The following is a 12561-nucleotide window of genomic DNA, read 5'->3' as shown; positions in this document are numbered from 1 at the left end:
AGTGAACCTCTCTGAGTGTCCCTCAATGTGGAGAAACTTTTCATCTTTAACCTAGATGTTTTATCATCGGTGCTGTATAGATGGAGAAGTCTAGAGGCTACTGTAAAAATAAAACTGAAGACCAGAAGCAGGAGGCTTAAATCCAAAGCCTGAAAACATAAGAGAACTCTTGAACTCAGGGAACATTAAGCAATAGGAGCTCATCAAATGCCTTCATACCTACACTGAAACCAAGCTCCACCCAAGGGCCAACAAGTTCCAAAACAAGACATACCACTCAAATTCTCCAGCAACACAGGAACACTCCCCTGAGCTTCAATATACAGGCAGCTCAAAATTATTCCAAAACCTCTGATGTCTCATAACCCATTACTGGCCACTCCACTGCACTCCAGAGAGAAGAAACCCAGCTCCACCCACCAGAACTCCAACACAAGCCTCACTAACCAGGAAACCTTGACAAGCCACTGATAGAACCCCACCCACAGTGAGGAAGCTCCATAATAAAGAGAACTCCACAAATTACCAGAATATAAAAAGACCACCCCAAACGCAGCAATATAACCAAGATGAAGAGACAGAGGAATACTCAGCACGTAAAGGAACAGGAGAGTTGCCCACCAAACCAAACAAAAGAGGAAGAAGTAGGGAATCTACCTGAGAAGGAATTCCGAATATTGATAGTGAAAATGATCCAAAATCTTGAAATCAAAATGGAATCACAGATAAATAGCCTAGAGACAAGGATTGAGAAGATGCAAGAAAGGTTTAACAAGGACCTAGAAGAAATAAAAAAGAGTCAAAATATAATGAATAACGCAATAAATGAGATCAGAAACACTCTGGAGGCAACAAATAGTAGAATAACGGAGGCAGAAGGTAGGATTAGTGAAATTGAAGATAGAATGGTAGAAATAAATGAATCAGAGAGGAAACAAGAAAAACGAATTAAAAGAAACAAGGACAATCTCAGAGACCTCCAGGACAATATGAAACGCTCCAACATTCGAATTATAGGAGTCCCAGAAAAAGAAGACAGAAAGAAAGATCATGAGAAAATCCTTGAGGAGATAATAGTTGAAAACTTCCCTAAAATGGGGAAGGAAATAATCACCCAAGTCCAAGAAACACAGAGAGTTCCAAATAGGATAAACCCAAGGTGAAACACCCCAAGACACATATTAATTAAATTAACAAAGATCAAACACAAAGAACAAATATTAAAAGCAGCAAGGGAAAAACAACAAATAACACACAAGGGGATTCCCATAAGGATAACAGCTGATCTTTCAATAGAAACTCTTCAGGCCAGGAGGGAATGGCAAGACATACTTAAAGTGATGAAAGACAATAACCTACAGCCCAGATTACTGTACCCAGCAAGGATCTCATTCAAATACGAAGGAGAAATCAAAAGCTTTACAGACAAGCAAAAGCTGAGAGAATTCAGCACCACCAAACCAGCTCTCCAACAAATTCTAAAGGATATTCTCTAGACAGGAAACATGAAAAGGGTGTATAAACCCGAACCCAAAACAATAAAGTAAATGGTAACTGGATCATACTTATCAATAATTACCTTAAACGTAAATGGGTTGAATGCCCCAACCAAAAGGCAAAGACTGGCCAAATGGATACAAAAACAAGACCCCTCTATATGCTGCTTACAAGAGACCCACCTCAAAACAAGGGACACATACAGACTGAAAGTGAAGGGCTGGAAAAAGATATACCACGCAAATAAAGACCAAAAGAAAGCAGGAGTGGCAATACTCATATCAGATAAAATAGACTTTAAAACAAAGGCTGTGAAAAGAGACAAAGAAGGCCACTACATAATGATCAAAGGATCAATCCAAGAAGAAGATATAACAATTATAAATATATTTGCACCCAATATAGGAGCACCGCAATATGTAAGACAAATGCTAACAAGTATGAAAGGGGAAATCAACAATAACACAATAATAGTGGGAGACTTTAATACCCCACTCACACCTATGGACAGATCAACTAAACAGAAAATTAACAAAGAAACGCAAACTTTAAATGATACATTAGATCAATTAGACCTAATTGATATCTATAGGACATTTCACCCCAAAACAATGAATTTCACCTTTTTTTCAAGTGCTCATGGAACCTTCTCCAGGATAGATCACATCCTGGGCCGTAAATCTAAACTTGATAAATTCAAAAAAATCGAAATTATTCCAAGCATCTTTTCTGACCATAAAGCATTAAGATTAGATCTCAATTACAGGAGAAAAACTATTAAAAATTCCAACATATGGAGGTTGAACAATACACTTCTGAATAACCAATAAATCACAGAAGAAATCAAAAAAGAAATCAAAATATGCATAGAAACTAATGAAAATGAAAACACAACAACCCAAAACCTGTGGGACACTCTAAAAGCAGTGCTAAGAGGAAAGTTCATAGCAATACAGGCATACCTCAAGAAACAAGAAAAAAGTCAAATAAATAACCTAACTCTACAACTAAAGCAACTAGAAAAGGAAGAATTGGAGATCCCCAAAATTAGTAGAAGGAAAGAAATCTTAAAAATTAGGGCAGAAATAAATGCTAAAGAAACAAAAGAGACCATAGCAAAAATCAACAAGGCCAAAAGCTGGTTCTTTGAAAGGATGAATAAAACTGACAAACCACTAGCCAGACTCATCAAGAAGCAAAGAGAGAAAAATCAAATCAATAAAATTAGAAATGAAAATGGAGAGATCACAACTGACAACACAGAAATACAAAGGATCATAAGAGACTACTATCAGCAGTTGTATGCCAATAAAATGGACAACGTGGAAGAAATGGACAAATTCTTAGAAAAGTACAATTTTCCAAAACTGAACCAGGAAGAAATAGAAAATCTTAACAGACCCATCACAAGCACGGAAATTGAAACTGTAATCAGAAATCTTCCAGCAAACAAAAGCCCAGGTCCAGACGGCTTCACAGCTGAATTCTACCAAAAATTTCGAGAAGAGCTAACACCTATCCTACTCAAACTCTTCCAGAAAATTGCAGAGGAAGGTAAACTACCAAACTCATTCTATGAGGCCACCATCACCCTAATACCAAAACCTGACAAAGATGTAACAAAAAAAGAAAACTACAGGCCAATATCACTGATGAACATAGATGCAAAAATCCTCAACAAAATTCTAGCAATCAGAATCCAACAACACATTAAAAAGATCATACACCATGGCCAAGTGGGCTTTATCCCAGGGATGCAAGGATTCTTCAATATCCGGAAATCAATCAATGTAATTCACCACATTAACAAATTGAAAAATAAAAACCATATGATTATCTCAATAGATGCAGAGAAGGCCTTTGACAAAATTCAACATCCATTTATGATAAAAACTCTCCAGAAAGCAGGAATAGAAGGAACATACCTCAACATAATAAAAGCTATATATGACAAACCCACAGCAAACATTATCCTCAATGGTGAAAAATTGAAAGCATTTCCCCTAAAGTCAGGAACAAGACAAGGGTGTCCACTTTCACCGCTACTATTCAACATAGTTCTGGAAGTTTTGGCCACAGCAATCAGAGCAGAAAAAGAAATAAAAGGAATCCAAATTGGAAAAGAAGAAGTAAAACTCTCACTGTTTGCAGATGACATGATCCTCTACATGGAAAACCCTAAAGACTCCACCAGAAAATTACTAGAGCTCATCAATGAATATAGTAAAGTTGCAGGATATAAAATCAACACACAGAAATCCCTTGCATTCCTATACACTAATAATGAGAAAGTAGAAAAAGAAATTAAGGAAACAATTCCATTCACCATTGCAACGAAAAGAATAAAATACTTAGGAATATATCTACCTAAAGAAACTAAAGACCTATATATAGAAAACTATAAAACACTGATGAAAGAAATCAAAGAGGACACTAATAGGTGGAGAAATATACCATGTTCATGGATCGGAAGAATCAATATAGTGAAAATGAGTATACTACCCAAAGCAATTTACAAATTCAATGCAATCCCTATCAAGCTACTAGCCATATTTTTCACAGAACTAGAACAAATAATTTCAAAATTTGTATGGAAATACAAAAAACCTCGAATCGCCAAAGCAGTCTTGAGAAAGAAGAATGGAACTGGAGGAATCAACTTGCCTGACTTCAGGCTCTACTACAAAGCCACAGTCATCAAAACAGTATGGTACTGGCACAAAGACAGACATATAGATCAATGGAACAAAATAGAAAGCCCAGAGATAAATCCACACACATATGGACACCTTATCTTTGACAAAGGAGGCAAGAATATACAATGGAGTAAAGACAATCTCTTTAACAAGTGGTGCTGGGAAAACTGGTCAACCACTTGTAAAAGAATGAAACTAGATCACTTTCTAACACCGCACACAAAAATAAACTCAAAATGGATTTATGGATTAAAGATCTAAATGTAAGACCAGAAACTATAAAACTCCTAGAGGAGAACATAGGCAAAACACTCTCAGACATAAATCACAGCAGGATCCTCTATGATCCACCTCCCAGAATTCTGGAAATAAAAGCAAAAATAAACAAATGGGATCTAATTAAAATTAAAAGCTTCTGCACAACAAAGGAAAATATAAGCAAGGTGAAAAGACAGCCTTCTGAATGGGAGAAAATAATAGCAAATGAAGCAACTGACCAACAACTAATCTCAAAAATATACAAGCAACTTATGCAGCTCAATTCCAGAAAAATAAACGACCCAATCAAAAAATGGGCCAAAGAACTAAATAGACATTTCTCCAAAGAAGACATACGGATGGCTAACAAACACATGAAAAGATGCTCAACATCACTCATTATCAGAGAAATGCAAATCAAAACCACAATGAGGTACCACTTCACACCAGTCAGAATGGCTGCGATCCAAAAATCTGCAAGCAATAAATGCTGGAGAGGGTGTGGAGAAAAGGGAACCCTCCTACACTGTTGGTGGGAATGCAAACTAGTACAGCCACTATGGAGAACAGTGTGGAGATTCCTTAAAAAATTGCAAATAGAACTGCCTTATGACCCAGCAATCCCACTGCTGGGCATACACACCGAGGAAACCAGAATTGAAAGAGACACATGTACCCCAATGTTCATCGCAGCACTGTTTATAATAGCCAGGACATGGAAACAACCTAGATGTCCATCAGCAGATGAATGGATAAGAAAGCAGTGGTACATATACACAATGGAGTATTACTCAGCTGTTAAAAAGAATTCGTTTGAATCAGTTCTGATGAGATGGATGAAACTGGAGCCGATTATACAGAGTGAAGTAAGCCAGAAAGAAAAACACCAATACAGTATACTAACACATATATATGGAATTTAGAAAGATGGCAATGACGACCCTGTATGCAAGACAGGAAAAAAGACACAGCTGTGTATAACGGACTTTTGGACTCAGAGGGAGAGGGAGAGGGTGGGATGATTTTGGAGAATGGCATTCTATCATGTATACTATCATGTAAGAATTGAATCGCCAGTCTATGTCTGATGCAGGATACAGCATGCTTGGGGGTGGTGCATGGGGATGACCCACAGAGATGTTATGGGGAGGGAGGTGGGAGGGGGGTTCATGTTTGGGAACACATGTAAGAATTAAAGATTTTAAAATTAAAAAAAACAAAACAAACAAAAAAACACACAAAAAACCACATGCCTCAAGAGCAACAGGAAATAACATCACTTTAGAATCCAATAATCAAAATAATTACCACTTTCAAGTATTTACTATATTCAGTGCTTCCTGTGCTTTGTGAATATGGGCTTAGGAGACTGACTGTATTATTATCCCTATTTTACAGATGAGGAAACCAAGGTACAGAGTTGTAAAGTAAATGTCACAGAGCTAGTAAATGACAGCTGAGATTTCATCCCAGATGTTTGGCTCAAAATCTGTGCATTTTCCCAATCGTGCTAGGCTATCTCTTAGTACAAGCAAGAAGAATCATTTACAGTGTCAAACGTAAGAGAAGAGACATGGGGAAGGAGGGAACAATGTGAGCAAAGATTTGAAGGTATGTCAGTGCAGATTCAAATTTAGGGGATCCATAAATGCCACTGTGACTGGGATGTGAGTGAAGGATGCCTTGGATGCTTGACCTAAGCCTGAAGTGGCAAAGTGGAGCTAAAGTGGAGTCTTGTAGTCCGCAGTGAAAGTTTGAGGCTTATTCTGTTGGTCCAGGAGAACCAAAGGTTTTGGGGCAGAGAAATGAAGGTTATGGTTATATATGCTAGAAGGAGTCCCTTGGAGCAGCAGAGAGCATGCAATGGGACAGTGAGGAAGAAAAAGGCAGGGAGAACTGCCTGGTCAGACTTAGGACACACCAGAGGGAATGGCATGGTGAAGCTTTGAGAAGTGTTTCAGAGGTAGAAATGTTTGGCTCAGCATATGTCTAGGTTTAGGAACAAGAAATGAAGAGATCCTAGATGGGGACTGGGTGATTGGTAAATCTGATAAAGGAATATAGCAAATAGGACAAATAAAAAATAGATATTTTTAGGACTTCCCTGGTGGTCCAGTGGTTAAGACTCTGTGCTTCCACTGCAGGGGGCACAGGTTCAACTGCTGGTTGGGGAAGATACTGCATGCTGTGTGTGTGTGTGTGTGTGTGTGTGAGTCGCTCAGTCTTGTCTGACTCTTTGTGTCCTTTGGAATGTAGCCCACCAGACTCCTCTGTCCATGGGATTTTCCATGCAAGACTACTGGGTTGCCATTTCCTTCTCCAGGGGATCTTCCCCACCCAGTGGTCGAACCCAGGTCTACCGAATTTCAGGCAGACTCTTTACTGTATGAGCCACCTGAGGTGAGGTTAAAAAAAAATAAGGAAAAAAAATTATTTGTTTAAAAAGTAAAAGCAATGCAATATGACTTTTGAACATGTAGTTGGTATAAGTCTTCAATCCCAGACCCCAGAAGTAACCCACTTTTACCTATGATTTAAAAATGTGTGTATTTTAGTCTTGGCTTATACTGTTATACAACTTTCCCCCCACAATATGTTCTGTGCATCTTTTCAAACCAGTTGATGTATATTTACAATGTTATTATTAATGGCTACATAGTATTCCACTGTAGAGGTGTGCATAGTAGCCAACTGAGTATTGATGGAAATGTGGGTTGTTTTCAGGGTTTTTTTTTTTTTTTTTGTCTTTTTGTTGTTTTTGTTACCAACAAAGCGATGTATGTCTTTGTATGTCTTTGGATTTTTGTGCTAGTGAATTTATGGGATAAATTTTTTAGAGGAGAATTTCTGAGTCGAAGGTTAAACACATTAAAAAGATTGGATAATTCTTCTAAATTTCCAGACAGCCAGGTTTTTAGAAGTGATTGAAGAGTTCTGGTTTGGTCAGGTTAAGACAAGGTGCCAAAGGCCAAAGCTTATTGTGGATGCCCTTCTGATCATTAGTGACACAGGCTAGGACTTGAAAAAAAGTGACGCCTAGAGATTGTCAAAAGCAGAGCTGTGAGAATTGTAAGTCTTCATTATGATTTAAGATGGGCTTCCCAGGTGATGCTAGAGGTAAGGAATCCACCTGCAAATGCAGGAGACCTGATTCTATCCCTGGATCAGAAAGATACCCTAGAAATGACAGCCCACGCCAGTATTCTTGCTTGGTAAATTCTCATGGACAGAGGAGCCTGGCTAGCTGCATACAGTCCATGGGGTTGCAAAGAGTCAGGCATGACTGAGCAACTGAACATACACGATTTAAGATAATAAACTAATGATGTAAGATAATAAACTAATCTTCAAATCTAAATAAAGATATACTAGACACATTAACTTTAAAAAGGTTCTCAATGTACTGTGAAAGTATATATACAGCACATAAAAATAATTCCACCTTAAATTTACCATAAAACTAATACATTTGCTATGATAAATGTTAATTAAGCATCCAAATAATAATCTTCCTCATCTCTTTACATTTAGAAGTGACTTTGGAGCGTGGTTTAGATTCCTCAGACACCGTTAAAGCATTTATCAAATGTCAGTGCCCTTCAGCTAAAGACCACCAGGAACGCACTTGCAGTGGAATGAGCTGGGATTAGTATTCACTGCACTGAGGGGGGAAATGCACACTAGGAGCCATGGGGCATCTCAGTAGGAAGGTATTAAAAAGGATGGGATTTCTTATTCCAGCCCTTCACTTTCAGTCTATATGTGTCCCTTGTTTTGAGGTGGGTCTCTTGTAAGCAGCATATAGAGGGGTCTTGTTTTTGTATCCATTCGGCCAGTCTTTGCCTTTTGGTTGGGGCGTTCAACCCATTTACGTTTAAGGTAATTATTGATAAGTATGATCCCGTTACCATTTACTTTATTGTTTTGGGTTTGGGTTTATACACCCTTTTCGATTTCCTGTCTAGAGAATATCCTTTAGAATTTGTTGGAGAGCTGGTTTGGTGGTGCTGAATTCTCTCAGCTTTTGCTTGTCTGTAAAGCTTTTGATTTCTCCTTCGTATTTGAATGAGATCCTTGCTGGGTACAGTAATCTGGGCTGTAGGTTATTGTCTTTCATCACTTTAAGTATGTCTTGCCATTCCCTCCTGGCCTGAAGAGTTTCTATTGAAAGATCAGCTGTTATCCTTATGGGAATCCCCTTGTGTGTTATTTGTTGTTTTTCCCTTGCTGCTTTTAATATTTGTTCTTTGTGTTTGATCTTTGTTAATTTAATTAATATGTGTCTTGGGGTGTTTCGCCTTGGGTTTATCCTGTTTGGAACTCTCTGTGTTTCTTGGACTTGGGTGATTATTTCCTTCCCCATTTTAGGGAAGTTTTCAACTATTATCTCCTCAAGGATTTTCTCATGATCTTTCTTTCTGTCTTCTTCTTCTGGGACTCCTATAATTCGAATGTTGGAGCGTTTCATATTGTCCTGGAGGTCTCTGAGATTGTCCTCGTTTCTTTTAATTCGTATTTCTTTTTTCCTCTCTGATTCATTTATTTCTACCATTCTATCTTCTATTTCACTAATCCTATCTTCTGCCTCCGTTATTCTACTATTTGTTGCCTCCAGAGTGTTTCTGATCTCATTTATTGCGTTATTCATTATATTTTGACTCTTTTTTATTTCTTCTAGGTCCTTGTTAAACCTTTCTTGCATCTTCTCAATCCTTGTCTCTAGGCTATTTATCTGTGATTCCATTTTGATTTCAAGATTTTGGATCATTTTCACTATCAATATTCGGAATTCCTTCTCAGGTAGATTCCCTACTTCTTCCTCTTTTGTTTGGTTTGGTGGGCAACTCTCCTGTTCCTTTACCTGCTGAGTATTCCTCTGTCTCTTCATCTTGGTTATATTGCTGCGTTTGGGGTGGTCTTTTTATATTCTGGTAATTTGTGGAGTTCTCTTTATTATGAAGCTTCCTCACTGTGGGTGGGGTTCTATCAGTGGCTTGTCAAGGTTTCCTGGTTAGGGAGGCTTGTGTTGGAGTTCTGGTGGGTGGAGCTGGGTTTCTTCTCTCTGGAGTGCAGTGGAGTGACCAGTGATGGGTTATGAGACATCAAAGGTTTTGGAATAATTTTGAGCTGCCTGTATATTCAAGCTCAGGGGAGTGTTCCTGTGTCGCTGGAGAATTTGAGTGATATGTCTTGTTTTGGAACTTGTTGGCCCTTGGGTGGAGCTTGGTTTCAGTGTAAGTATGAAGGCATTTGATGAGCTCCTATTGCTTAATGTTCCCTGAATTCAAGAGTTCTCTAATGTTTTCAGGCTTTGTATTTAAGCCTCCTGCTTCTGGTCTTCAGTTTTTACAGTAGCCTCTAGACTTCTCCATCTATACAGCACCGATGATAAAACATCTAGGTTAAAGATGAAAAGTTTTTCCGCATTGAGGGACACTCAGAGAGGTTCACTGAGTAACAAGGAGAAGAGAAGATGGAGGGGGTAGTTAGAGGTAACTGGAATGAGATGCGGTGAGATCAAAAGAGGAGAGAGCAAGCTAGGCAGTAGTCACTTCCTTATGTGCGCTCTATAGTCTGGCCCGCTCAGGTATTTACGGAGTTATACAGGGAAGAGGAGAGGGAGGAAGTAGACAGAGGTGACCAGGAGGATAAGAGAGAGGAATGAGAAGGAGAGAGACAAATCCTGCCAGTAACCAGTTCCTTAGGTGTTCTCCACTGTCTGGAACACACAGAGATTCACAGAGTTGGATAGAGAAGAGATGGGGGAGAAAAGAGACAGAGGCCACCTGGTGGAGAAAAAGGAGAGTCCATAGGAGAAGGGAGTGGTCAAGCCAGTAATCTTGCTCTCAGGTAAACTTGGGTAGTGAAGTTTGGGTTTTTAAATGAACATAATTGACAACAAAAACCTAAGAGCAAAGGTTAAAAATCTGTTTTTGAAGACAATGGTCTGCTTTTCTGGTTGCCTGCTGTCCTCTGCCAGCCTACAGAGGTTGTTTTGTGGAGTTTGCTCCGCGTTGAAATGTTCTTTTGAGGAATTTGTGAGGGAGAAAGTGGTCTTCCCGTCCTATTCCTCCGCCATCTTTATGCTCCTCTCAAATAGAGACCAAAAGAAAGCAGGAGTGGCAATACTCATATCTGATAAAATAGACTTTAAAACAAAGGCTGTGAAAAGAGACAAAGAAGGCCACTACATAATGATCAAAGGATCAATCCAAGAAGAAGATATAACAATTATAAATATATATGCACCCAATATAGGAGCACCGCAATATGTAAGACAAATGCTAACAAGTATGAAAGGGGAAATCAACAATAACACAATAATAGTGGGAGACTTTAATACCCCACTCACACCTATGGACAGATCAACTAAACAGAAAATTAACAAAGAAATGCAAACTTTAAATGATACATTAGATCAATTAGACCTAATTGATATCTATAGGACATTTCACCCCAAAACAATGAATTTCACCTTTTTTTCAAGTGCTCATGGAACCTTCTCCAGGATAGATCACATCCTGGGCCATAAATCTAAACTTGATAAATTCAAAAAAATCGAAATCATTCCAAGCATCTTTTCTGACCATAATGCATTAAGATTAGATCTCAATTACAGGAGAAAAACTACTAAAAATTCCAACATATGGAGGTTGAACAACACACTTCTGAATAACCAACAAATCACAGAAGAAATCAAAAAAGAAATCAAAATATGCATAGAAACTAATGAAAATGAAAACACAACAACCCAAAACCTGTGGGACACTCTAAAAGCAGTGCTAAGAGGAAAGTTCATAGCAATACAGGCATACCTCAAGAAACAAGAAAAAAGTCAAATAAATAACCTAACTCTACAACTAAAGCAACTAGAAAAGGAAGAATTGGAGAACCCCAGAGTTAGTAGAAGGAAAGAAATCTTAAAAATTAGGGCAGAAATAAATGCTAAAGAAACAAAAGAGACCATAGCAAAAATCAACAAGGCCAAAAGCTGGTTCTTTGAAAGGATAAATAAAATTGACAAACCACTAGCCAGACTCATCAAGAAGCAAAGAGAGAAAAATCAAATCAATAAAATTAGAAATGAAAATGGAGAGATCACAACAGACAACACAGAAATACAAAAGATCATAAGAGACTACTATCAGCAGTTGTATGCCAATAAAATGGACAATGTGGAAGAAATGGACAAATTCTTAGAAAAGTACAATTTTCCAAAACTGAACCAGGAAGAAATAGAAAATCTTAACAGACCCATCACCAGCACGGAAATTGAAACTGTAATCAGAAATCTTCCAGCAAACAAAAGCCCAGGTCCAGACGGCTTCACAGCTGAATTCTACCAAAAATTTCGAGAAGAGCTAACACCTATCCTACTCAAACTCTTCCAGAAAATTGCAGAGGAAGGTAAACTTCCAAACTCATTCTATGAGGCCACCATCACCCTAATACCAAAACCTGACAAAGATGTCACAAAAAAAGAAAACTACAGGCCAATATCACTGATGAACATAGATGCAAAAATCCTCAACAAAATTCTAGCAATCAGAATCCAACAACATATTAAAAAGATCATACACCATGACCAAGTGGGCTTTATCCCAGGGATGCAAGGATTCTTCAATATCCGCAAATCAATCAATGTAATTCACCACATTAACAAATTGAAAAATAAAAACCATATGATTATCTCAATAGATGCAGAGAAGGCCTTTGACAAAATTCAACATCCATTTATGATAAAAACTCTCCAGAAAGCAGGAATAGAAGGAACATAGCTCAACATAATAAAAGCTATATATGACAAACCCACAGCAAACATTATCCTTAATGGTGAAAAATTGAAAGCATTTCCCCTAAAGTCAGGAACAAGACAAGGGTGTCCACTTTCACCGCTACTATTCAACATAGTTCTGGAAGTTTTGGCCACAGCAATCAGAGCAGAAAAAGAAATAAAAGGAATCCAAATTGGAAAAGAAGAAGTAAAACTCTCACTGTTTGCAGATGACATGATCCTCTACATGGAAAACCCTAAAGACTCCACCAGAAAATTACTAGAGCTCATCAATGAATATAGTAAAGTTGCAGGATATAAAATCAACACACAGAA

This window comes from Capricornis sumatraensis, chromosome 17 (assembly GCF_032405125.1).
Source record: "Capricornis sumatraensis isolate serow.1 chromosome 17, serow.2, whole genome shotgun sequence".
Lineage (NCBI taxonomy): Eukaryota > Metazoa > Chordata > Mammalia > Artiodactyla > Bovidae > Capricornis > Capricornis sumatraensis.
The sequence above is the reverse complement of the archived record's forward strand: the minus strand, read 5'-3'. Positions refer to the sequence as shown.